Below are 27,317 nucleotides of genomic sequence, written 5' to 3' on the forward strand. Positions count from 1 at the left end.
CCATCGAATCGGTGTGGTGAGGAAGTGGTCTTGTTTGGACCTTGCTTGGCCATATGCCCTTCTGTCGCATTCAAAGCATCCTCGTGTGCCCTTACGACAAACCTGGATGGAATTTCCCACAAGTAGAACACTTTGGATAACTGGGTTGCTTGTTGGTGGCCTCCTTTTGGGTAACTCCTGGTTTGCGCTTATTCGGAGTTCCTTTCGATTAGAGCCATGGGGCCCTCATTGCTTACGAGTGCTGAGCCTCCTTGACCTTTAGCTTCCGAGAGGACTTGCTTCTGCCTGTTTCGGTAATGCTCGGTGATTAGAGCACTGCTCACTAAATCTTACGTGGTTTGTGGCCTATGAACGCCACCAGCCACGTTCATTGCTATTTCCGGTCTCAGCATCTTGAGCATCAACCGATTCGTTCCTTTTCTGTGCTGACTAATTCGGGCATAGACGAGCCAAACTGTTGAATTTCTTCACGGCTTCCTCAACTGATAGGTTGCCGCGAAACTCGGTGAACTCGTCGTAGTGACGGTTGGTGACCCGCATGTGAAAGAACTCCTCAAAGAATTCCTTCGAAGTCGGCCCATGTCATCTGGTTCACTGGCCCTCATACGTGCATCTCCTGTCAGACGGAAGGAGGCGCACTTCACCTTCTCATGTTCGCCACCCGAAGCTCCATCGTACTTTCGGTGTTTTGAACCATGCACGAGCATCCCATGGTTCATTCTTTGCTGAGAAATTCTCGCTTGACTCTCGCCTTTGGATCGATAGGCTTCTCTGCGTTCCTGCTGAGACTGTGTGGTGGTGGTGGAACCTCTAAGACCACCGTGTCGCTAAGTTAGGCTCCGGGGTGACGGTGGGAGTGTTCTGCGACTAGCCTTTAAGGTGGCTATTTCTGTTGCTGTTCAGCTAGCTGCTACTGTAACTGAGCCACTAGGGAGGCACTGAACTGCTTGCCTCATGCTGGGGCTCAGTGGCTGGTGCCCTTCTAGCTGGGCGTCCTCATGCCATTTCTAAAGACATACAGGACATACATGACTAACACAAGCATAATAGAGAAACTATTGTTATCATGTTAACTACTATCGTAAACAAGCATGCTTTAGTTATCCATAACAGAAAAGCAATAAACATACAAAGTGAGAGGTATTCTTACTTGGAAGCTGCAGGTACAATGCTGATGTGCGTGTAGGAAGTATGGAAGCTGCTCTGATACCACTCTGTAACGACCCGCCTTCTACTGACTAGGCTGTGAGGCCGATCGCTACATTATGCTGTGCTAAATTACTATTGTGGAAATCTGGATTAATTAAAATTTTACTAAACTGATTATTATAAAATCTGAACTTAATATTCTAGGTGTACCTAGGAGTTGTACACATGCTAGGGAAGATAATCTATGCCTCTCGGATGTCCTACTAGCTGTAATCAGACATTTCAATCGATCCATGAATCGATTGGGCTGTCGGATCGGTCCAGTGATCGATCCAGCTTGATACTGGCACGGAGAAAAACTCTGGATCGGTCGGCTGACCGATCCATAAGCTATATTGCTTCTGTATGCGGCTGGATCGGTCTACCGACCGATCCAGGAGTACACTGATCGGTCGATAGACCGATCCAGTGGCTCAGTCAGCTGACCGATCCAGTGGCACAACCCAATTCTGATCGATCTGTAGATCGATCTGGGTTTCTGATTTCGAACCAGAACCCCTGATTTCAGCACTATTTCGTGCCTCAATCACATTACATGTTCTAAGATGGCTAGGAAACACTCTAACAACCACAACTAACATTCTAACATCATAAAGAACAATGTTCTAAGCATAATAGAGTGCATGGTTAACTAATTCATAGCGATCAACATACTAAAGTACAAATTGCTAAAACTCTAAAAAGTACTAATGTTTAAACAAAGCTTGCTAGAGTTCCCTAAGATCTTCTTTCCAAGTTCCTGCCCACACACATCTTCGTAGCATTGTCCTCCAGCCTCCGCTAGTCCATCTTTCCTTTACCTTTATCTGCAGTATAAGGAAAAGAAAGTATCTATAAGCTTTCGCTTAGTAAGAAACCATCTACCTCACTAAAACATGCATTCAATGCAATATGCTTTTAAAACATGCTGTTTGAAAGTGCACTGATTAGACTGAAACATGGCATGTTATCATACATAGAAATCAAAGCTAGTCATGGCATACTATCATCTAAACATGTGTAATAAAAGCTGAACATAAACACCAAAGCATGGCATACAAAGCTAACCATAACTATCATGTGTAACAATAAAGAAAACGGAGCTGAACATGAATTAAGCTAGTCTGGAACTGAATTCAAACTCAACTAACATAACTGATCTTTGTGAGTTTTGAAAAACTATAATATAATAGATTAAAATACATAATCATACTGCTAGTGGGCCCGGCAACTGTACATGCTATGCGCGCATCCTTAACTAGACCCGGGGTTGCAAATCCCGAATTTAGTAAGGTTTACTAGGTTATCTAAACCTAGGGACCGACTATGGGAGCCCAGCCCAATGGATATCTAATCCTATACAGTGCCCCTACTGGAAGTAAAATACTAGATCATAGCTAATTAATTTACCTTGCTTTTACTAGGTTATCTGAATCTAGAGGCGACTATGGGTGCCCACCCATTGGACCGTAGTCCCATATATGCTGTAGCAAGGCTAACTAAACTATTTAAATTTACTGAGCTATTAAAATGCCTAAGTTGCATTTTTCTGTGCTAAATAATTTAATCGAACACTTAGTATGCACTAATTCGCATCCTTGTGCCGAAAGTCTACATATTACTAAACTAAAACATGGAATTCACACGGAAGCTACTTATACTGCAGGTGAGGCGTTTCTTACCTCGTATGCTAATTTCCTTACAATTCTATTCGCTAGAATTCTGGTGGAGACGACCCCTTCGACAATCTTCTCACGTCTATGCGTTCCTCTCGCGAAGAAGAGCGTCCTCGTGCCGGAGTTGTCACCGGAAGATGACCTTGGGGCCCTAGGGAGGGAACCCTAGGATTGGCGCCGAGAGGAAGAAGAAGAGGGAGAGGTGCGGCGTGAGGTTAGGGTGAGGAGGAGAAATTGCCGAACCAATTAAAAATAACCCAAACCCCACTTAAATTTTCTATTTATATTAAGTGGGTAACTCGACCCAACTTAAATATAAATATAATTGACTCCCTTTTCTTTCAGTACGGCCCTGCTGGGTTCAACTGGTTACTTAAGCGGTTAAAGGTTTAGTGGACCCGAGAGGTCCCGGGTTCGATTCCCGCTTAAGCTATTTTGCTTTTCTAATTATTTTTGCTACTTCTGCTACTCTAAAAATATCATAAAAATATTCTAAAATTCCAGAAAAATCATAGAATATTTCTAAAATAGTTTTGAGAATTTTCGGGCATTACACCTCGTACTCCTCAGAATTTTTTCATGTTCTCCTATCCCAAAAGATCAGATGCTAGTGTCTTCCTTTTCCTATCTAGGCCTAAAATGACCTTCTTTGAGGAAATGTCTTCTTCAATCAAGGGATGGAAATCACACTTTTTCTTTGTAGAATTTTCCGAACCCATCCCTTAGCCTTCTTCTTGGAAATCTTCTCTCCCTGGTCTCCTTGATGTGAAAGAACTACATCACCACTCCTCTTTCACTACTTATTCAGAGAAACTATCGGGTTGTCGCTTATTCATCCACAAGTGGATACGTAATGACCTTCTTTATCGCTTTAGATTATGTCCTGTCAAATCAGAGCTTCACAGCTCTCTGGGTAAGTTACTATTTGTTTGCTAAAGTTCTTTTTTACTAACGAAGATGTTCTTGGCTTGGTGTAGTGGATGCCTTTTTTAAAGCTACGATAGATGGTCAATTATGTTTGTTAGAGGAGTTAGTTAAAGCTAAGGAGCGAGAGCTCCTTACCACGTTGGGTCAACCCCCTTTGACAAAAGTTCCTGCTGGCATAGAGGGTGCTTCTGGTTCTCAGGACACAACCCCAGAGGGAGCTTCTACTGATCTTCCTTCCGTCGATGAACTTACTCCTCCGTTGGCTTTGGAGCAATCTCCTGAAGTAGTCCCTACCAAGAAGAGGCACAAATTAACTCTATCGCGCTCTCCTAAACAGAAATCCATATTTCTTTCTGAGGATCTTCCCTCCATTGATGCTATTCCTTCTTCTCCTGACCTTCCCCTTTTGGCTCTTTATCCTACCCTTGCTCCTTCTTCATCTGCTATTGTACCTGCTCAAGGTGATAGTTCTTCCCTCGTTTTTGTTATGAGTTTTCCCGAGAAGATGGCTTTACCTACGCAAGGAGAAGGGACTCAAGATTCTCCCTTTCTTATTTTTTGCCCCCCTTCGATTCAAACCACTTTATCTTTAACCTCCTCCTCTGTTGCCACTCTCCCTATATTGTTGGGAGGGTCTTTCACTACAGCTTGGGAGGAAGTACGCCAAATGATTGAAGGAATTAATCACTCTGAGGTGGCCGATAGATTCTCTTTTGAGGAGACTAAGGTACTACTATTTATATTTATGCTCATACTTTTATAAATATTTTCCTAATGCCTATTGTTTTCACAGCGCTGGATAAACAACATGAGCATAGCTCATTTGTTATATGTTGGAATCCTAAGGTGTTTTGATGTGATCAAACAAGTTAAGCTAGATCTTGTTTGGTTTAACCCTTGTGTCTAAGTGTGCAGGAGCTTAAGAGCACAGGAACTTGAGCGGAAGACGCGGCTAGCGAGAAGGACGACACGGGGAGAGAGCCGATGGGCTCGGTGCGTCCGAGGGATGAGGTGCCACGAAAGAGTACACCAGTGGACGAGAAGAACGTACGCGATGTTTGAGGGACGAGAAACCGGGGAGGAAGGCTGCTCGAGGAGAAGGCCGGAACTTGGGTACGGGTGAGCCCTATTCCGGATGGCCGAGATCACTCAAGCTAGCGGAGCCGGAGTTGAAGACCCAGATCAAGACGAGCTGAACCGAAGCAGAGGAACTGGACCGTAAAAAGTCAACACTGTTGACTTATGTGGTCCGGGCGCCCGGAGCCTTCTTTTGAGTCCGGGCGCCCAGAACCCTTCCGGGTGCCCGAAACTCAAATTTTATCTGCTATGGTGTGTACACTAACTGATGCGTCGGGGATAGAATTATATTTCCCAAGGCGCCCGGAATTCTTCCAGGCGTCCCGAATAGTGCTATACATATAGCATTGATTTTCACAGTTAGATCAATTCACTTGTAATCCATTTCTCTGTGTTATACTTTTCTTCTGTGCTGTTAACATTGTAAGAGGCTACTCCGCCTGAAGGAGATCTTTAAATAGTGCATCATATTCTCCTTGGATTAGCAATCTTCTGATTGCAAACCAAGTAACTCCTTTGTGTACTTTCTTTTAATTAGTCTCTTTCCTTTTAAGTTACAAGTGTTCTTTATTTAGTTATAAGTCGAGAAAGGGTTGGTTTATTTTTACAGGGCAATTCACCCCTCCCCTGTTGCTGACCTCTAAAGGGACCAACAAGTGGTATCAGAGCAAAGATTCTTCAGAAGGACTAACTATTGACCGAAGCAAAGCGATCGAAGCAAAGCAACCAATGTTCGGACCAAGCATTGTTCCACCTAAATTCGAGGGAGATTTCACACATTGGAAACGTCGTATGGAGGTATTTCTAAAAATTGAATTTAAAATTTGTTTAATAATAAAATATAGTTTTGTAGCTCTGATGAATCAAAATGGAGAGGAAAAAGTAGAAATTCTTTGGACGAAGAAGGAGCAAAATGATTCCGTAACGAATAACCGAGCGGAGTATCACTTGCTGAGCATGCTACCGCCTCAAGAAATCAATCGTATCGGAAGCTACTCGTCAGCCAAAGAACTCTAGAAAAAATTCCTGGAACTCCATGAAGGCACATCCGAAGCCAAGATCACAAGAAGAGACATACTTCGGAACAAACTGACGCATATCCGTCTGGAAAGAGGTGAGAAAGTAGCTGATCTACATATGAAGGTAAAAGAATTAATTACCAGAGTCGAGAACCTCAGTGAAATGGTAACCAACTAGGACACCATATGCTATGCACTCAACGCCTTTCCCAGAACTCCAGAATGGACGTCAATCATTGACGCCTACTATATTTCAAAGGACCTGGAGGTAAGTACCCTAGAAGAACTTTTTTCTATTCTTGAATTACATGAAACCAGATGTGTAGGGACATCAAAAGACTCAAGCCAGATTATGGTGCTAAATGTAACCAAGAAGGATGAACCCGAGTCAGACTCAGAAGAAGATCAAGAAGCGTATATAGTAAGGAATTTTAAAAAATTCTTTAGATCTAATAAGTTTAAAGAAATGCAGAATAAGAAAAATTCAAGAAATAGAAGAAGGGTTCATTGCTACCAGTGTCAAAAGGAAGGACAACTTAAAAGAGGATTGCCTAGAACTCAAGAAGGACAAAGTCAAGATACCCAAAAAGCACAAGAATCTAAAAGCTACTTAGGATGACACTTCATCATCTGAGTCCGAAATATAAGAGTATGCCAGACTAGCACTGATGGAGAGCTATGAAGGGCAAAGCACATCAGAACCTAGCATTGATGAAGGGGGAGTGACTTTAGATGAATGCAACGATGCAGGGGGAGAGTCAGACTTTAAGTCTGATATGGTAAGTGAGGTATGTCGCTTACCTCCTAATCAACTTTATTTTGGAATTAAGTCTATGGCAAAATCCATGTTCAATTTAAAAAGTAAAAATACCAAATTAAAAAAATAAAATTTTAGAAATAAAAAGAATTTTAGCAAAATCTTGTCTAATAAAAGACTTTGAAAAAGTAAAACTTGAAATGATAAATTAAAAGAAGAAATAGAAAACTAGAAAAATTCTATTTGTTCAAATATTTCTTCTTTTAGAAATTATAGAGGATTAAACTGGTACTATAGATTTCACAAAAGTCAGATCAGAAAAATATCAAAAGCCTATATATCTAGAAAATATCTGGTTAACCCTATAGGAAGGAACCTCTTTTGGGTTCCAAAAACTTGTTTAATTTAAAAGTAAAATTAGACTTAGCACTTTCAACGAGGAAATTAAACATTTAATTACTTTATGAGGTTTTGTCTAAAAATTGATTGTTGCTCCAATAACCAAGAAGGCCTAGTGCCTCGCCACTGCCTGGAAGCCATGTATTGAAATAAAAAGTTTAATTAACTAATTGAAAAAGCATTAAAATTAGATAATGCTTTAAAGGGTTACTCAATTTGTTTTAGAAAATTCTCAAAAATATTTATGTCTACAAAAAAACATAGAAAAATTTCTAATTTTTTTTTCTTAACTTAGAAATATTTTTTGGCTTTGCAACACTTAACACTTTCTAATTTATTGCAATTTTTCAAATTAAAATATCTTCTAAAAATAAAAAAAAATAACTTAGAAAAATTTAAAATTTCAATTAAATTTTGTTATTTATTCAGTTGCACAAAGTTTTGGTTTTCGAAACTTAAAATTTTCTCTTAGAAATTGTCTTAGAAATTTTTTTACCTGAAAATTTTCTCACTTAGAAATTTTTTAACAATTAGAAATTTTCTAATTTATTGCATATTCCTTTTAAAATTTAAAATTAACCTTAGACTTATTAAAGACCCCCATTTTTATGTGATCAAAGGGGCAGAAAAATGTTAAGTCTAGGGTGAGGTATAATCAAAATTTTTCATTGAAAATTCTTATTAACACTTACTTGCAAAATTTATTATTTTTACATTATGTATGTATACCCTACCTTAACTTGAGTTGCTCACATCAAAAAGGGAGATTGTTGGAACCCCAAGGTGTTTTGATGTGATCAAACAAGTTAAGCTAGGTCCTATTTGGTTTAACCCTTGTGTAACGACCCAAATTTCCTCAATTAGAGTCCTAAAAGTAATTTAAAATTGCTATAGAAATATTCTAGGGATTTTTAGAGTATTTTTATGTAATTTTTGAAGGTCGTTTGGTATTTTTACTAAACGAAGGAAGTTTCGACAAAAAATGTCCAAGCCGAGAATTGAACCCACGACCTTTGACTCGGTCAAAACTCGGTTGACCAAATGGGCAAACGAATTTTTCTGTTTAAAAAAGGTAGCGAATTTATTTAAGATAGTTAACAGAATATTGGATTATAAAAGGGATAAGTTGATCTTGGATTTGTCTGTTTAGAAAAGGTAGCGAATTTATTTAAGATAGTTAACAGAATATTATAAAAGGGATAAGTTGATGTTGGATTTGTCTGTTTAGAAAAGGTAGCGAATTTATTTAAGATAGTTAGCAGAATATTTGATTATAAAAGGGATAAGTTGATGTTGGATTTGTCTGTTTAGAAAAGGTAGCGAATTTATTTAAGGAGTTAACAGAAATATTAAGTTATAAAAAGGGATAAGTTGATGCTCTGTTTTCCTGGGACTTAAACCATTCTCTCCTTCTCTTCTGCGTACGATGGCGGAGCTCGGGCAGAAAACGAAAGGGAGTTAGGGCATCATCTCCGGCAGTCGGCCAAGGTCCTAGAAGCCCTTTTTGTTCGGTTGTGAGTCCAAGAATCAAGGTAAGTGTTTCTCACCTGCAGTAGGAGTAGTTTCAGACCTTTGTTCTTCTTGAATTCGAAGCATAAGAAGCGCTTATAGTGCAGATTTTTAATTAAGCCTATAGTGCAGATTTTAATTAAGCTTATAATGCAGATTTTTATGTAGAGCTTATATTGCAGATTTTAATTAAGCGCTTATAGTGCAGATTTTTAATTAAGCCTATAGTGCAGATTTTAATTAAGCTTATAATGCAGATTTTTATGTAGAGCTTATATTGCAGATTTTAATTAAGCTTATAGTGCAGATTTTTAATTAAGCCTATAGTGCAGATTTTAATTAAACTTATAATGCAGATTTTTATGTAAGCTTATAGTGCATATTTTAATTAAGCCTATAGTGCAGATTTTAATTAAGCTTATAGTGCAGATTTTTAATTAACCTATATAGTGCAGATTTTAATTAAGTTTATAGGTGCAGATTTTAATTAAGCCTAGAGTGCATATTTCAATCAAGCTTATAGTGCAGATTTTTATGTAAGCTTATAGTGCAGATTTTAATTAAACTTGTAGTGCAGATTTCTTAGAGCTTAAAATGCAGATTTCTTTAGAGCAGATTTGATTAGCATAGTATGCAAATTTTTGTTTATGCATTTCAAAGTTAGAATTTGTTTAAACATTTCAGTTTTTAAAGAAGCATTCTTTTATTAGAGGTATTAACAAGTATAAGAAAGATAAAGAAAAGAAAGAAAAAGGCCAAGGCCTTGAGTAGATCCCAAAGTCAAGACTTTAGGGATTTTGGCACACAAGGTGCTCGTTAAAATACCGAGGCATTATATATTAGAAGTATTAAAAGATAACAAGTATTTTACTTTTATCAGTGGCACTGTACTGGACTCTCAGTTGTCCTTGGGTTGGGCTCCCATAGTCGTCCCTAGGTTTAGATAACCTAGTATGCAGGACTCTCAGTTGTCCTTGAGCTGGGCTCCCATAGTCGTCCCTAGGTTTAGATAACCTAGTAAACCCTACTAGATTCGGGACCAGCTATCTCGGTCTAGTTAGGGATGCGCGCATAGCAAGTACAATTGCCGGGCCCAAGAAGAAAGTTGATTATTATTTTGAAGTATTAAAGTATAAGTTTTCAAATAAAAGAAATAAGCTTCACATAAGTTTAAAATTCAGCAAGTTTAGCTTTCTTATATACTGACATGTTGTTTAGATTTGCTTACATGTTTAGTATTTCAGTATGCTATGTTTCGTTTGCTATTAGATGAGCATTTAGTTTCTAGATTTCTTTCAGCTTACATACATACTCGAGTTTTGTGAGTTAGATAGCGCTTACTAAGCAATTTTGCTTATAGATGCATTTCCTCTTACTGCAGATAAAGGAAAGGAAAAGCTATAGTAAAGGAAGGCGACATGGAGGTGCAGATGGATGTGTGATGCCTGGACTATAGAAGCCTTGGGATTTAGCATAAGAATTTATTAACAAAGAGTTGAGTAGAATGTATTAGATGAGTAATTTAGTCTTCCGCTGCTAGTTAATTGTATGTTTTGAGTTCTCTGAGAGTTTTATGAATTACTATCAACATGTGTATAATGTTAGTTAAGTAAAGTTAGTAGTCCAGTAGCGCTCCGCCCTCACAGTCCAGTAGTGAGGAGGGTGGGGTGTTACACCTTGTGTCTAAGTGTGCAGGAGCTTAGGAGCACAAGAAGTCAAGTGGAAGATGTGGCTAGTGAGAAGGATGACACGGGGAAAGAGCCAACGGGCTCAGTGCGTCCGAGGGACGAGCGTTCGAGGGACGAGAAATCGGGGAGGAAAGCTACTCGAGGAGAAGGCCGGAATTTGGGTTCGGGTGAGCCCTATTCTGGATGGTTGAGATCACCCAAGCTAGCGGAGCCGGAGTTGAAGACTCGGACTGAGACGAGCTGAACCATAGCAGAGGAATCAAATCACAAAAAGTCAACACTGTTGACTTATGTGGTCCGGGCACCCGGAACCATTTCGAGTGCCCGGAGCCTTCTTTTGAGTCGGGCGCTCGGAACTCAAATTTTATCTGCTATGATGTGTACGTTGACCGACGCGTTGGGATAGAATTCTACCCCCTCCCCCCCTCCCCTAGGACGCCCGAAACCCTTCTAGACGCCCCAAATAGTGCTCTAAATATAACACTGATTTTCACAGTTAGATCAATTCACTTGTAATCCATTTCTCTGTGCTATACTTTTCTTCTGTGCTGTTAACACTGTAAGAGGCTACTCCACCCGAAGGAGATCTTCAGATAGTGCATCATATTCTCCTTGGATTAGCAATCTTTTGATTGGAAATCAAGTAACTCCTTTGTGTATGCTTTCTTTTAATTAGTCTCTTTCCTTTTAAGTTACAAGTGTTCTTTATTTAGTTATAAGTCGAGAAATGGTTGGTTTATTTTTACAGGGCAATTCACCCCTCCCCTCTTACTAGCCTCTAAAGGGACCAACATTATACACTCTAATCCAAGAGAATGAGCCATTGAAAAAACAAGTATCAGAGCTCTCCTCTGCCCAAGTGACTAAGTAGATGGACAGTTTGTCTATCCAATTGGAAGAGACCATCCAATTACTCAAAACTGAGACTGAGCAATCTCAACAGTACAAAGCTGACACAGAGGGTCTTCAATCTCGACTATAATCAGCCAATGCCCGTGGTGTCGAACTATCTTCCAAGTTAGAAGAGCAAACTTCTGAAATTGCTTGACTGCCCTCCGAACTGCAATCAATGAAGGACTCACATGCCACTAAATTGGCCAGTCAATTATCTACTCTAAATCTTAAAGAGACTACTCTAAAGGCTGCTCAGGCTGAATTAGAAGATTACAAGGCTAATGAGGATACCCGCTTCGAAGAGCACAGAAAGGCCTACCTCAAATCTCCTGCTTTCCTTGTTCCAGTCTCAGACTTTTTCAGAAATGCCATCGACTTTACAGTCAAGGAAGGGGTGGAGAAATTAAAAGAGTTAAAGTTATTGGTTGCTGATCCCCCCTAGCTTTCCCTATAAGAGGAGGATAGTAAAGAATCGTCCTCCCGACTTCTTCCCCCAACTATTGTAATTGAGGCCGGATTACAACTCTACTTCTCCTTTGAACTCTTTTGGAATATCTTTATATAACTTCCTTTGACATTAATGGCATTTGCTTTAGAATTTTTTAATCACTTGTGCTTTCTTAGTGTTTCCTTGCTAATGAGTTAACTTTGCAAAGGCTAACTAATTACTCACTAGGTAAGTTAAAATGTTGATATATATGGATTTACCCATCTTCTTCCCATATACTGTTAGATCGAGAAGCGCTAGAGGGGGGGGGGGGGTGAATAGCGCTCGTGGCTATTTCGTTCGATTCGAATTCGTAAAGCGTTCGAGAGTTTAAAGCAGCGGAAATAAAAGATAACAAACGTGAGCACAAGTATTTACTTGGTTCGGAGCCTGTGGCGACTCCTACTCCAAGGCCCACGCTCGTTGAGCGTTTACTTTGGGCAACAACTATAATCGTTAAAAGTTTTACAGAATAAATAAAACAATAGAAATCTTATATCGACAATAGAGAATAGTAGAATTGCAGCTTTTGGTTGTCGGGGCGTCGCTTCAGTACTTCTGGGTCATCTCTTGAGCAGCAAATAGTCGAAGGATCGCCTAGCAATTGATGTTTTAAGCTGCTGCTTGAAGACCCCTTTTATATAGTGCTGGAGGCGCCTCCAAGCCTGTCCGAGGCGCCTCCAAGCCTGTCTGAGGTGCCTCCAGGCCGCCGAGTCGCACGCATGGATCAGCTCTGATCAGGTCGCCCCTTATCCCACTAAAGGCGCCTCCAAGATACTCCAAGGTGCCTCCAACGCCTGGTCCAAGGCGCCTCCAGCGTCTCTGGACAGCTGGCTTCGGCTAGCACCCGAGGCGCCTCCAAGCCCCATGGAGGCGCCTCGGACACTATTCATTCGAGGTCTAAATTGCTTCTTTATTCTAGCAAAATGTGTTAGTCCCAAACACAAACCCTGCAAAACAAAGTTAGGACAGAAATAATATGATAGATATAATTGACAGTCGTCGGATTGTCCGGATCTGACTTCGGATTTCCAACCGGAAACCCAAGGTCGACCCGACGCCTACTATTCCCTCTACGGAGAACGCGTCCTCACCTACTCCACTCAGGAGACTTACCTGTTGCCAGTGCGATCCTCCAGATCGACTGGACTTTTTCTCAGCGTTCGAAGCTTCCAGACTTTCTGCTGGACTCCCACTTCCCGACCCATCCAATCTTCCACCTGGTTCGCGACACCAGGACTTTCCACCTAGGGTTACCCCCTAGGACTTTTGCCTGAAGCTCTCTACCCGCCAAAACTTTCCACATAAGGTTACCATCCCCTATGACCTAGGGTTACCACCTCCTAGGATTTTCTACCTGCCTAACCACAGCTAGGACTTTCCTGAAACACTGAATTAAGTATGTTAGATCACAAAACAACTTAACTTTGAATTCCTTTGCCATTATCAAAACAACGGTTGATCGTCGAATGCTTCCCGCACTAACAATCTCCCCTTTTTTTATTATGACAACTGAAATTCAAAGCTAAGTAAAATGGATGCATAAAGTTTAAGTAAGCAAGCTTAATAAATTTTGAATGCAAGCATGGTTAAGCTAAAACTTAAACTTTGTCAGGCTCCCCATTAATAAAGGCATTCTTTATAATTTTTTGCTTTGCTTTTGAATTAATTTCCCTACTCTACTTTTTGTTTGAATTTTCCTACTCTCCCCCTTTGCCATTTATCAAAAAGAATGAACACGTTTGAAAAAATCTTAACTTTTCACAAAGATTTTAGGACAAAGGTAAGAGGAAAAAGACTAAGTAAGGATTCTTTAAGACACTTTGTTTTAAAAGCAATATTTCTTGTAAATGAAATCGCTACGTAAAATAGTTTGAGCTCGAAGTTGGTTTTCTAAAACTTTATCAATTAATTTTGCTTAGAGAAAGATTTTTCTTTGTAGCATAGTAAAAACTTTAGTTTCAAATATTTTCTTTTTAAAAATTCCTTAGGACACATAGCTTTAATAATTAATTTCCATTGTAAAATTCTTAGCTAAGTGAAATCAAGATCTAAAAAGCAATTTTTCTTTCAACTGAGTTTAAAAGGCTAATAATAAGTTGACTTTGAAATATAACTTTAGCCAATTTTGAAGCCTAGTTGAATTCTTTGAAAAACATGTTTTAGAATTTTAAAAGTCTTAGCAAAATTTTGAGAATCTGTTAGAAAATACTTAGCTAAATTTTCAAAATACTTATTTAAGGGAAAGTATGTTTTGAAGAGATTTGAAAGACTTAGATACATTCGAAAAGCTTTGTTAACAACTATTTCAAAAAGACTTTTAAGAACGGTTAAGGCTAAAAAGAAAAAAATGATGTTTGAAAGGAAATTTTTGAAAGCAATTAGCTAAATTTTGCAAAAACTTGGCTAAATTTGAAGGGATTTTTCTTTTAGATGAATAATCAATTTAAAACTTTAGAAGGCAAGGGAGGAGCTTAAACCCTTAATGTCCAAGCATGAGTTGAGTTAGATTGATTGTAAATTAGCTAATTTCTCTTTAAGTAAGGTATCAGAGCCCTAATATTCAAGCACGAGTGAACTTAAAATTTTAAAAGTCAAGCACTTAGGTTCTTGGCCGCATATCTAACCATCTAGCTACTAGCTCATTACCTAGAGGGCAACAACTTTCACTTGGTTAGTCAAGTTAAGTCACTAGATCCAATTAGATTTGACTAGGGCTGGATGACTTGACTTGATTATTGTTAATTAGGTGTTTAACACCCAGAAGCATAATGATACACACATATAAGCATACTAGAGTCCAGGCTGTACCCTATGCATCTCACACCATTCTATGTTTGTCAATCACAATCAAGGTAAGTCTAGGTGTTTGTGAGATGCTCTGGTTGAATTCTAGAGGAACATGATTTCTAAGGTAAAGACTAGGCTAAGTCCAAATTTGAAAAACTAGTAAAATTGGGATTTTGAAAACAAAATTTTGCCTAAAATTTAGAAATATAATTAAGCAGATTTTGAAAAACAAGTAAAACTTTTAAGAGTAAGGGTGGAAAACTGATTTGAAAATCAATATCTATTCTACCCAACACATTCCTATTTACCTTCTAAGTGCACTGAACTCAAGTTCAGGTAAGGGTTTTGTGAAAATGTTAGCTAGCTTTGATTTGGACTCAACATAGTTGAGTACAATTTCACCCTTAACTACATGATCCCTTACAAAGTGGTGTTTTACCTCTATGTGTTTGGTCCTAGAGTGGTGGATTGGATTTTTGGTTAAATTAATTGAACTCACATTGTCAATTAAAATTTTTGTATTTTTGTATTCTAGCTAATAGTCTTTTAGTGTATGCATCATCCATAAAAGTTGGGAAGTACATTCTCCTAGGGCTATGTATTCAGCTTCAGTAGTCGATAGAGCAACATAGTGTTGCTTTCTGCTTGACCAACTTACTAGGCACTGACCTAAAATTTGGCAGCTACCACTTGTGCTTTTTTTGTCTAGTTTACACCCGGCATAGTCTGAATCAGAATAGCCAAAAAGGTCAAAGATGCACGTTCTAGGGTACCAAAGTCCTACATTTAGGATACCTTTAATGTACCTAAGTATCCTTTTAACATATGTTAGGTGTGACTCTTTTGCACAAGATTGGTATCTTGCGCACATACCTACTGCAAATAATATGTTGGGTCGACTTGCAGTTAGGTAGAGTAAGCTACCTATTGCACTTCTATAATACCTTGAGTCTACTAGTTTTCCTTCTGGGTCAGAGTCAATGTTGATGTTGGTTGCCATTGGAGTATTTATAATTTTTGAATTTTTCATGCCAAATTTTTTTATTAATTCCTTAGCATATTTAGTTTGATAAATATAGATTCCATCTTTGGTTTGTTTGATTTGTAAGCCTAAGAAAAAGGTGAGTTCCCCAACCAAACTCATTTCAAATTCATTTTCCATTAGTTTAATAAATTCTTTTAAAAGTTTAGAGTTGGTTGAGCCAAAAATTATATCATCAACATAGATTTGGGCTATGAAGATGTCTTTTCTATGGTTTTTACAAATAGGGTCGGATCTATTTGACCTTGGTTAAAGCCTTTTGATATCAAGTGATTGGATAACCGTTCATACCATGCCCTAGGTGCTTGCTTTAATCCATATAATGCCTTTTTCAGTCTAAATACATGGTTTGGGTTGTGTAAGTCCTCAAACCCTGGAGGTTGACTTACATATACTTCTTCCTTAATAAACCCATTCAAAAAGGCTAACTTGACATCCATTTGATATAATCTAAATCCTTTATTTGCTGCATAAGCCAGTAGCATCCTAATGGATTCGAGTCTAGCTACTGGTACATAGGTTTCGTCATAGTCCAAACCCTTAACCTGGCTGAACCCTTTGGCTACTAGTCTTGCCTTATTTCTCACTATATCACCATGATCATCTAATTTGTTCCTAAATACCCATTTGGTGTCAATTATGGATTTATCTACAGGTTTAGGTACAAGTTCCCAGACTTGGTGTCTATCAAATTGGGCTAATTCTTCCTGTATAGCAATGATCTAGTCTGGGTCAGGTAGGGCTTCTTCAATGGTCTTAGGTTCAATCTTAGAAATAAGGGCAATCTGACTCTGGTTTCTATAGGAAGAACTGGTTCTGACTCCTAGGTTTGGATCACCCAAAATTTGGTCAGGTGGGTGAGAAGTACTTACTCTCGTTGGTCTTATATTTGGGTCAAAGGTCTGTTTCTCTGGTTTATTAGAGTTAGATTGAATTTCATCATCTTCAATAATTCTTGGGTTAAGATTTTCTGTATTATTTTCATTTATTATTTTATTATCTTCATCAAATATTACATTTATTATTTCTTCAACTTTTAGAGTATGTTTGTTATACACCCTATATGCCCTACTAGTTGTTGAATACCCTAAGAATATTCCTAGAGTTGTTTTTGACGAAAATTTTCTTAAGTAGTCTTTAGTGTTTAAAATGTGTACTTTACATCAAAAAACTTTTAAGTAACTTAGATTAGGAATTTTATTGTAATATATTTCTTAGGGTGTTTTATTATGGGATTTGTTAATTAAGATTCTATTTTGGATATAACATGCTATATTTATCACTTCAGCCCAGAATTGATTGTATAGATTCATTTAACATAGTCCTAGCGGCTTCTTGTAGGGTTCGGTTTTTACGTTTTACTAGGCCATTTTGTTGGGGGGTCCTAGGGCAAGAGTATTCATGTTGATACCCATTAACCTCACAATGGTCACTTCTAATTCTTTTTATTTGGGTGTTTTTTTCATTTTCTATTAGTTTACAGAAGATTTTAAATACTTCAAAGGTTTCACTTTTATTTTTTATAAATTTTGCCCAAGTAAATCTTGAGTAATCGTCGATTATTACTAAGCAATATTGATTTTTACTTAGTGACTTGGCTCCATGTGAATCAAACAAGTCTAGGTGAAGGAGCTCAAGTATTGAGGTTGTTCTATTAAGGTTGGTTAATTTATGGTTTGCCTTAGTTTGTTTACCTTGTTGACAAGCATTACAGGTTGAGTTTTCAATAAATTTTAATTTTGACAAACCTCTAACTAGACCATTTTGACTCATTTTTGCAATGAGTCTAGTGTGAGTGTGCCCCAGTCTTCTGTGCCACAACTCACTTTCCTCTTGTTGTGTTAGAAAACACTTTATTGAGGATGTTGGTAGGTTAATGGTGTAGATGTTACCTTTCCTAGTGCCCTTAAGTATGATTTCAGGATTATCAATATTTTTAACTATACATTCAGATTTTGTAAAGTGAACTGAATAACCACTATCACACAATTGGCTTATACTGAGTAAATTAAAGTTAAAGTTTTCAACTAGTAACACCTTTTGAATAGTAAAATCGGATTTGAGTTCGATGTTACCTCTTCCGATTACCTTAAGTTTATCGTCGTTGCCGAATGCAACAGACCCTAAACTCTTTAAGTTGAGCTTTGTGAACTTTAACTTACACTATGTGAAAAATGACTTTTTACTTCGTTGATTACCTGAAGTAAAAGACCTGTTTTTACCGAAGTAGACACGCGTGTAGTAAAAAGATTCATTTTACTTCGGATAAACTCCGAAGTCGTAGGCCCAGAAAAAACGAAGTTGTATTGGGTGTCGGGTTCGGACATATTATGAAGTAAAAAGTGCATATAACTTCGTCGGTTTTTAAAAACACCGAAGTAATTAATCCTTTTCGACTTCATCGTTTAGTATTTATTGTGAAGTAATATACCTACTTTAACTTCGGTTAAAAATGAAGTAATGGATTACTTTTACTTCGTCATATATCGTTAATTCCTGAAGTAATTATCGATTAAATTACATTTAGCTTCGTTCTGGATCGAAGTAATAGATAGATACTACTTTGAAATTTTTGGTAATAACCAAAGTAGTTGATACTATTTTACAGCAACAAATTGTGAATTCAAATTTTGAATTTGAAATGACGTGCCTTGACTGATTTTTTTTGACTGAATTCAATTTTCGACTTTCAAATGTCGCAAATGCCGTGTCTTGACTGAATTTCTTTAACTGAATTCAAATTTCAAAATTTCAAATGCCGTGCCTTGACTGAATTGCTTAGAATGAATTCAAATTTTGTATTTCAAATGTCGTGCCTTGACTGATCTCGACTTTGGAAAATGCCGTACACAGCTCCAGCGGTGACGTGCCATTCTTGAAACCACCGCCCTCCCTGTTCATTTTGACTTTCGGGGCACAAAATTTGAATGCAACCTCTCTTGCCTTGCTGGCCACGGTTTCCAAGGTTGCCACACTCTTCTTCCCCAAGACTTCACCGGAGAAACCTTTGAAGGTCTGCTGGCCACCAGAAGCAGTTGCCGTCGCCGGAAATTTGTGTTCCTTGCCTTCCCACTGACCAGTGAGGACTATGGCAGCCCCCACCACTGGTCTCATCACGATCCACAACAACAAACCAAATAAAGTATCTACTCCAAGAAAGCATCATGAATCAGCCCTTTAGGTAATGACCTCGTAAACATAGAGACTGAAAAAAAAAAGCAAAAAAAAATTCCAAACACTTGTTTTTGTTGGAAGAATAGCACCAAACCTACAACAAATTGGAGACCGTCTAAAACATGATTTTACAAAATAAAGGAGGATAAAAAGAAGAAGAATAAGAAAAAGAAATCGAAGGAAAGAAACCTGGACCTTAGCCTTCCGCCAGCTCTGTCAAATTGAAAACATACAGTATATCTCAAACACTTGCAACCTAAACCCTGCGTAAGAAAGTTCAAGTTGCCAACCCTTATTTCGGAAGCCCTAACGAGGAAACCTTCGTCTCTGTTGCCTAAGACTCCAAATCGAAAGCCCTAACGAGGGGGAACGGAGAGGACTGAAATGAAGGGGAAGGAAGAGGAGGTCCAAAAAATCAATTTCGACAGAGGGAAGCCCTAACCCAAGAAAACGAAAAAGTGGGGGGAAATAAAAGTGGTCTCAAAATAAAAGTTAACTCTTGTACTATTACTTCGGAGTAAACACTAAAAATTGTATTCACGACGTTACTACTTCGGTATTTAACAACTTTATGAAGTAATAGCTTATTTCAGTTTAAAGCGAAGCCCGTGTTTTTAAATCTGCGAAGTCTATATTTGTATATACTTCGTCGGTTTTTTCAGTGAAGTTTCTTATACACTTTTACTTCGTATATTTAAATTGATGAAGTAAATTGTGGCGAAGTAAAAAGTCATTTTTCACATAGTGTTATCTCCAGTCATATGTCTGGAGCATCTACTATCTAACATCCACTGATCTAATTCTTTATGTTCCTACACATAAAGTGTTTGAATTGGACTCTATTTGATGAAAAGAAAGTGAAGTGATTGAGTAAGTATTAGGACTATGAAAGTTAAACACCTAATTAACAATAATCAAGTCAAGTCATCCAGCCCTAATCAAATCTAACTGGATCTAGTGACTTAACTTGACTAACCAAGTGAAAGCTGTTGTCCTCTAGGTAATCAACTAGTAGCTAGATGGTTAGACATGCGGCCAAGAACCTAAGTGCTTGACTTTTAAATTTTTAAGTTCACTCGTGCTTGAACATTAGGGCTCTGATACCAATTGTTGGATTGAGAAGCGCTAGAGGGGGGGTGAATAGCGCTCATGACTATTTCGTTCGATTCGAATTTGTAAAGCGTTCGAGAGTTTAAAGTAGCGGAAATAAAAGATAATAAACGTGAACATAAGTATTTACTTGGTTCGGAGCTTGTGGCGACTCCTGCTCTAAGGTCCACGCTCGTTGAGTGTTTACTTTGAGCAACAAGTATAATCATTAAAAGTTTTACAAAAATGCAATATACATAAAACAATAGTAATCTTATACCGACAACAGAGAATAGTAGAATTGCAGCTTCTGGTTGTCGGGGCGTCGCTTCAGCACTTCTGGGTCGTCTCTTGAGCAGCAAATAGTCGAAGGATCGCTTAACAATTGATTTAATTTGAATTTTAAATTTTAATTTGAATTAGTTTATTTTTAATTACGAATTTAATTTAATTTGAATTTTGAATTTTAATTTGAATTAATTTAATTTTAATTACGAATTTAATATAATTTGAATTTTGACTTTTAATTTGATTTTAATCCTTAATCATCTCACCCGATCTAAATTTTCAATCAGGAAATCCTATAATTTTTGTGAGATGAATTATGGTTCGATTTTAGGGTTTGGTTTAACTTTGTGTTAGATTCAGGTTTAGCTTTGGGTTCAACAAGTAGACATTCTTTGGATAAACTTCTGGGCTATGGTGAGTCACAAGGACATCATTAAAGTAATCATTGTTGGTGCTGGAAGCATCCGACGATCGAACTCGTGTTTTGATAACGGCAAAGAATTCAAAGTTAAGATGTTTTTTAGTCTAACAGGTCTACTTGAGGATTTCAGGAAAGTCCTAGCTGCGGTTAGGCAAAGGGAAAACCCTAGGGGGCGGTAACCCTAGATCATAGGGGGTGGTAACCCTATGCGGAAAGTCTTGGCAGGTCGAGGGCTTCAGGTAAAAGTCCTAGGGGGTGGTAACCCTAGGTGAAAAGTCCTGGTGTCGCGAACCAGGTGAAAGACTGGACTAGCCGGGGAAGCGGATGTCCAGCAGAAAGTCCGGAAGCATCGAGTGCTGAGCAAAAGTCCAGTCGATCTGGAGGATCGACTGGCAACAGGTAAATCTCCTGAGTGGAGTAGGTGAGGACGCGTTCCCCGCAGAGGGAACAGTAGGCGTCGGGTCGACCTAGGGTTTCCGATTGGAAATCCAAAGTCAGACTCGGACAGTCCGAATATTGTCAATTATTACTTACCGTGTTTTTAACAGATTCTAACATAGTCTTGCAGGGTATTTTGCTCGGACTAACCTTTGTTTGCAGGTGAGGAACCTGCTGGAAAAAGGCTGTCCGGGCGCCCGGGATGGATCCGGGCGCTCGGAGGTCCGGGCGCCCGGAACAGGTCTGGGCGCCCGGGACCGAATTCTATCCCCTGCGCGACTTCGCCACGTGGAGCATCCTGGTTGGTTGGCCACGTCACACTCCAGGCGCTTGGAAGGGATCCAGGCGCCCGGAACCGCATATAAAAGGAGGGTTGAGGTGCAGCTTCAAAAAACAACGAATTCTAAGTGATCTTTCATCAACACGCTGCTCCAAAAGACGCTCCGAAGCGCTACTACAAGTGCCCGACGACCCGAAGCTTCAGAATTGGCATTTCTTATTGTCGGTATAATTTTTGATAGCTTTTATTTGTACTCATAATTGTAATCTTTTAACGAGCTTATAGTTGTTGCCCACCGGAAGCGATCAAGGATCGCGGGCCTTCGAGTAGGAGTCGACTTAGGCTCCGAACGAAGTAAAATCGACCTGTCTCTTTGTGTTGTCTCTTTATTTTATTTCCGCTTATTCCACTGCACATTTTAACTCCGATAATTTTCCGATAATCGAACGAAATAGCCACGAGCGCTATTCACCCCCCCCCCCCTCCTCTAGCGCGTCTCGATCCAACAATTGGTATCAGAGCGGGGTCATCTTGAATCAGTGCAACCACTATTCGAGACAATTTTTTTTTTCGTGGTTTTGTTCGGAGTCGATTAGAATTTAGCCTCATAGCTATATTCTAATTTCTTTTTACGAATCGATTTTCTGCTCAAAGCTGGTCAATACCACTTGAGCCTGTTATTTTTTCCTTCCTCCCGCACTACTAATCCAAGACTCAGTCTTGGAATAGATCTTGTTGTTTCTGTTTTTTTTAAATCTAAATGGCCCAACAAGAAGGATTTAGCACCGTTCGTCCCCCATTATTTTCCGGAGAAGACTTCAGATATTGGAAGGGGCGAATGGAAATTTATCTAAAGATCCAGTTCGACACCTAGATGATCGTCAAAACAGGATTGCAACTACCAACTGGTACAGACGGTAAGCCTACATCCTGTGAGGACTGGGAGCCAGCATTTATCAAAAAGGTGGAAGCCGACGCCAAAGCCATCTGCACAATCCAGTGCGGTCTTACCAAAGAAGAGCTCAACAGAGTCGGTCCATTCTCCTCCGCAAAGGAACTATGGGAGAAACTGATTGAACTTCACGAAGGCACTGCGGAAACCAAGGTAAGTAAGCGTGATTTGTTACTTAATAAACTATACAATTTGAAAATGCAGGAAGGCGAAACAGCAAGCTCCTTACACGCTCGAATTCAAGACATCCTGAATTCCCTTCATGGAATCGGGCAGAAGGTAGAAAACAGAGATATAATAAGGTATGCACTTAACTCATTTCCTAGGAGTTCATTGTGGGCATCAATGGTAGATGCCTACAAAGTCTCTAAGGATTTGTCGTCCTTAAAATTAGATGAGTTATTTAGCGAATTTGAACTCCATGAACAAACTAATACACTGCCATCCGAGAAAGGTATTGCTTTGATTGCAGGAACGAGTCGAACACGGGAATCAAGAGGACGGTGCACCTGGGACGAATACCTGTAGAAGGAAAGTCCTAAAGGCAACCTGGGACGAATCTTCTTCGGAGGACGAAGACGACGAACTCGACCAAACGAGTTTACTCGCATTGATGGCCCGGGACCAGATCAGCGAATCCGAGAGCGAGTCAGAAGCAGACTCCGAGCAAAGCCACGGATCCGCATCCGTTTCCGAAGGGCCAGACTCCGCTGTAAGTATTCCTAGGCTCAATAATTTAGTCAATTATTTACTTCGCAAATTAGCCAAGTCAAATTTGAAAATTAAGTCACTTTTAAAAGAGGTAACCATTCTTAAAGAAGTAACTAACTCAAAATCTTTAACTGAAGATTCAACTCAAGTACAACAACTTGAGAAAGAAAATTCAAATCTGAAAAATCAGTTAAAAGATTTAAAAATTACTTTAGAAAAGTTCTCTCTGGGCTCCAAGAATTTGGATCTAATTCTTGGGACACAAAGAGCCGTCTACAATAAAACTGGGCTAGGATATAAAAGTAAAATGAAATATAAATCCTACTTATCCTTAATAAACAAACAAAGTAGTAAATCAGTCCAAGCATGGGTCCCCAAGTCCAAATTGATAAATCAAATTGGACTTGGCCAATACTGGGTTCCGAAGGATCAAATATACTACCTCGACAGACCATATCGAGGCCGTGATCCAGGGAAAGCTAAAATGAAAACGATCATAATTCAAAATTCGAAATTAAATTAAAAATTAAAAATTAAAAATCAAATTCGAAATTAAATTCGAAATTAAATTAAAATTTTAAAATTAAAAAAAATCAAATTCAAAATTTAAAATTCAAAATTAAATTAAAAATTTAAAATTAAATTCAAAATTTAAAATTCGAAATTAAATTAAAAATTAAAAATTAAAAATCAAATTCAAAAAAAAATATTTAAATTACAAATTCAAAATTCAAAATTAAAAAATTAAACAAATCGAAATTATAAATGAAAAATAGATGGAGGGTCCAAACTAGCTGGCACCTCCAACTGAACTACCCGACAGGGTAACTGAACCTAATTTACCCGGAATGGGTAAAACAAGAATAGATTACCCGGCAGGGTAGTTAAGGTTAGATTAAAACGGGATAAGTTTAACTTGAACCACAGTACTGGTGAAGTTTTTGGATGATAGTACGTTAGGGAAACTTGGGCATCGCATGTCTAGGAAGATATGGCTTCAACCTGGTGCATTTGGCCAAGTGGAACTGACCGAAGTTACCCTTAAATGGATCCTAACTAGTTAGACCAAGTTTTAGTATTAAGTTCAATGGGTAGGACTATTTGGAAAACCTCGAAGGCATGGTTACTTTAATGAGCTCCTTGTGACTCACAATAGCCCAGAAATTTATCCAAAGAATGATTACTTGTTGAATCCAAAGCTAAACCTGAATCTAACACAAGACTAAACAAAACCCTTAAATTGAATCTCAATTCATCTCATAACAATTATAGGGTTCCCTGATTGACAATGTAGATTGGGTGAGATGACTAAGAAATAAAATTGTCTTTTCAAAATTATTTAAAAAATCTCTTCAAAATCAATTTCAAAAATTATTTAAAAATCTCTTCAAAATCAATTTCAAAAATTATTTAAAAATCTCTTCAAAATCAATTTCAAAAATTATTTAAAATCAATTTCAAAATTATTTAAAAATCTCTTCAAAATCAATTTCAAACTTATTTTAAAATCTTTTCAAAATCAATTTCAAAATTATTATCTTTTCAAAATCAATTTCAAAATTATTATCTTTTCAAAATCAATTTCAAAATTATTTAAAAATCTCTTCAAAATCAATTTCAAAAATTATTTAAAAATCTTTTCAAAATCAATTTCAAAATTATTATCTTTTCAAAATCAATTTCAAAAATTATTTAAAAATCTTTTCAAAATCAATTTCAAAATTATTTAAAAATCTTTTCAAAATCAATTTCAAAATTATTTAAAAATCTCTTCAAAATCAATTTCAAACTTATTTAAAAATCTCTTCAAAATCAATTTCAAAAATTATTTAAAATCAATTTCAAAATTATTTAAAAATCTCTTCAAAATCAATTTCAAAAGTTATTTAAAAATCTTTTCAAAATCAATTTCAAAATTATTTAAAAAAAAACTTTTCAAAATCAATTTCAAAATTATTTAAAAAAACTTTTCAAAATCAATTTCAAAATTATTTAAAAAACTTTTCAAAATTATTTCAAAATTAGTTTAAAAAAAAAAAACCAAATTCCAAATTATTTCAAACTCAATTTCAAAATTTGAATTAATTCTCAATAAAAGATGGTTAAGAATCAAATTTAAGCACCCTTAATCATACTTACATTAAGAATTAAATTAAAAAAAAAATTTATACCAAGGTCAAAAACCGGGGGCAGGCGCCCCCGGTATACAGACCCCGGGCGCCCGCAGCGATCCCGGGCGCCCGCAGCGATCCCGGGCGCCTCGCCTCACACGACCCCGGGCGCCCGGAACACGTCCGGGCGCCCGGACTCTCTTATATATAGGGGGCAGCAGGCGCCCCCTACCCTCACCCAAGTCTTCCTTAAGCCTCTTCTTGGCTTCCCTGCGAAGACTTTCAAAATTAAAATTTTTCCGAGGTTGATACGAAGTCGTGACTCAACCGAGGTCGTCAATTCTAAAGTTTCTAACAATGGCTCCTCGGTAAAATTTCTATCCCCTCCTAAAATTCATTTTTATAGTTTTTTTTTCTTTAGTATAATATTTGTTTCAAATTTAGGAAGCGTACTAAATCTGGTGCTGGGCCCTCTACCCCTAGCCTTGACCCTAGATTTCCCACCGACGAACTTAGGATTAAGTTTATGTCAACAAATTACATGGCCATTAGAACCAAATGTATAGACAGATCGTTCTTTTTACGCTCTTGTATTCCAGTCTCCGAGACTATAAACCACTATAGGCTGTGAAACCTAGTTGAGTGCACCAGCGCAGTAAACATAAGTTTATGTGCCGAATTTTACAACAACCTAGTGAAAGTAGACGACTACTCCTATACCACTAGGGCAGCTGGCACGGATATCACATTATCTCCCACCACCATTCGTGAGTTTCTAGGGTTACGAGAGTCACGATGCACCTTTTTATGCTATCCTCCTAGGGAGCTACCTTTTGGAGATCCCTACTCACATATTACCCTTGATACGATGTATTCGTCCTTCTTTGAGGACCAGCGTGATCCCACTGAGACCCAGTTTAGGTCACTTAACCTTAGAATTCAGGACTACGCCCTTTATAGGGTTCTAGTACTTTGTATTCTACCGCTTACCACTCACGACATTGCGGTGATGCGTCCATTTCACTCCTTCCTGCTCTATGCCCTGTGTCAGAGGTTAGACATAGACATCAGTCTTCACATCTTTTCCACTATCATTTATGCAGCTGGATTCGTGACCAGCAGACGAGTACATATGCCTTATTGTCATATTCTGACAGCTTACATGTCCTCATTACACATTGACGTCACCAGAGGTGACATCCGCTACATGACCGAGTTTGACATCATAGGAGCTATGAACTTTTCCCTAGCGAATATCCATATAGACGATGAGGGTACCATGTCCTGGCGTAGGGGGGCACAGCATCAGCAGGCGGAGGAGGCAAAGCATGATGAGTTCATGTTGGCACTATTTCCTGAGGAGGCTGCTCCTGCCCCACCACCACCTTGAGTACCACACCCAGCTCCCTGCACTCTCGCTGATCGAGTCTCCGGACTAGAGAGGACTATGTCGAGTCTCCGGCACGAGAACTCCGAGTTTCATCAGTCCGTGCGACGAGAGGTCTCCGATCCTCGACGAGAGGTTCGACAGGAGGTCTCCGACTTACGATGAGACGTACGACAGGAGCTCTCTGACTTGCGCCGAGATCTACGAGAGGACGACCGAGCTCGTCACACTGAGATCCTGACACTACTCCGGTCGCTGGGTTCCGGACCACCTCCCTCATCATCTCAGTAGCTCCTACTGTTGCTCTATTATGACTCTAGTACAGCTTGTAGCAGCTCTATTATGACTCTTGTATCTATATCGACTTTTTAGTCTAATGGACAGTTTCACTTCAGGCTTGATTGACTATACCTTGATCTAATAAATTAGTCTTTTAGTCACATTCTTTTATAAATTCTAGGAAAAACAGTTTTCAAAACTCCAATTTTACTAGACTTTCAAAAGTTGGGATTTCCCCTAGATATCATGTTCCCCTAGAATTAAGCCAGAGCATCTCACAAAACACCTAGGTCTACCTTGATTGTGATTGAAAAACATAGAATGGTGTGAGATGCATAGGGTATAGCCTGGACTCAAGAATGCTTATATCTGTGCATCAATATGAGTCTGGGCGTTAAATATGCAATAAACATTAATCAAGTTAAAGTTCTCCAGCTCTAGTCAAATCTATCTGGACCTAAAAAAACTTAACTTGACTAACCTAGTAAAAGCTATTGTCCTATAGACAATCAGCAAGTAACTAAAGGTTAGACAGTTGGCAAAAGACACTCAATTTCTTTTTTCAAGAATGTTTTGTTCTCTATGGCTCTGATACCTAATATATAAACATGACTTGTGCTTGAACTTAAGGACCAACTGAACTTAAATGAATAACCCTAAACCCTAAATTCCAATTGACCTTAACTTCCAAACTCTGTTGAACATTGCTAACTTTAATCATGTACAACTCCTTA

This window comes from Zingiber officinale, chromosome 3A (assembly GCF_018446385.1).
Source record: "Zingiber officinale cultivar Zhangliang chromosome 3A, Zo_v1.1, whole genome shotgun sequence".
Classification (NCBI taxonomy): domain Eukaryota; kingdom Viridiplantae; phylum Streptophyta; class Magnoliopsida; order Zingiberales; family Zingiberaceae; genus Zingiber; species Zingiber officinale.